The sequence below is a fragment of the Amphibalanus amphitrite genome, unplaced genomic scaffold, assembly GCF_019059575.1.
Source record: "Amphibalanus amphitrite isolate SeventyFive unplaced genomic scaffold, NRLGWU_Aamphi_draft 001693F_arrow, whole genome shotgun sequence".
NCBI lineage: Eukaryota > Metazoa > Arthropoda > Thecostraca > Balanomorpha > Balanidae > Amphibalanus > Amphibalanus amphitrite.
The window spans coordinates 44,604-45,840 of NW_024883186.1; positions in this window are offsets into that span (position 1 = coordinate 44,604).

Genomic DNA, 1,237 nt, shown 5'->3' on the forward strand with positions numbered 1-1,237 from the left:
GCTACTACCTCTTCAAACACTCTTCCAACAAAGTATTACCTATACTTTGTCTCTATATGTATACTAAAAGCTGGTTTAACCCTCGCATGTGTAGGGGGGGGGGGGGTTGAATGGACCCCCCCCCCCATGGTTTTTCGCGAATAACTCGCGTAACAAGCGGCCGATTGCGACGAAACTTTCAGTAGCCTCACATTGATCAATTTTACACCTACCCTGAAAATTTCATGACCCTGATCCAAATGACTTTTGACCTGTGACCTCTTTTCCGAGACCATGTTTGGCCGGAATCGCGATTCTGCGTATGTCGGCTCGCATTAGCCGCGCGTTTGCAAGCTTTTTGTGGTTTCAAACGTTCAAACATGTGATTTGATGTTGCTTCCATGCATTAGGGTGGGTGTCAAGGTCACCTGAAGGTCAGGTCAGGTCATTGACCTTTGGTGACCTCGGGTGACCTCGGCTCACTTTTTCGAGCTGTACATGTTTCTAGGCTAGTTTTTGGAGCTGAATTCGAATTTAGCAACCATTTGAACATTTACGAAGTGGTTGTGGTGCCTTCGTAACATGTTACGAAGCTGTCAGAGGCGGTTGACACGTACTACGAATACCCGTCACGACGCCTACTGGTTGACCTGACCTGACCTGACCCGACCTGGTCTAAATGCTTAAAGACATCATCCGTGATCAAAACTAACACGATATTCGTGATCAGCACCCCGAAAAACCCCTTAGCAGCCACACTTATCGACTTTCTAACAGGTCCCGATTTTCCCGACTTTGGGTCATTGACCTGACCTGGAATGTCAACCAATGACCTAGGACCTTAAAATTGGGTATCATCGGCTTCCTCTCGTCACGGGCAACACGCTCGTTTTTTCCGCTAAGCTCTAGCTCGATCAGGGGCCAAACGGCAAGGGGGGGGTCCAACCGACCCCCCCCCCCCTACACATTAGAAGCTGGCAAACGCCGCACACATGCGAGGGTTAAACTAGAATTGTTTCCCGTCGCTTTCACAAATGTTCAGTGAGCCAGGATGGGTAGCCAGTAGCCACATTCGATCATTCAATAAGTGTTAAATGGCAAAAGACCCTGCTCAAACAAAAAATGTATTAGCGGGCAAACATAAGAGGTGAATGCACATCTACACGCGACGCAACAAGCACACTTGAAAGTTGAATAGTTTTCTACTTATCATTTCTATAGGTTGAACAATCGTTGACAAAATACAAATATTTGCACG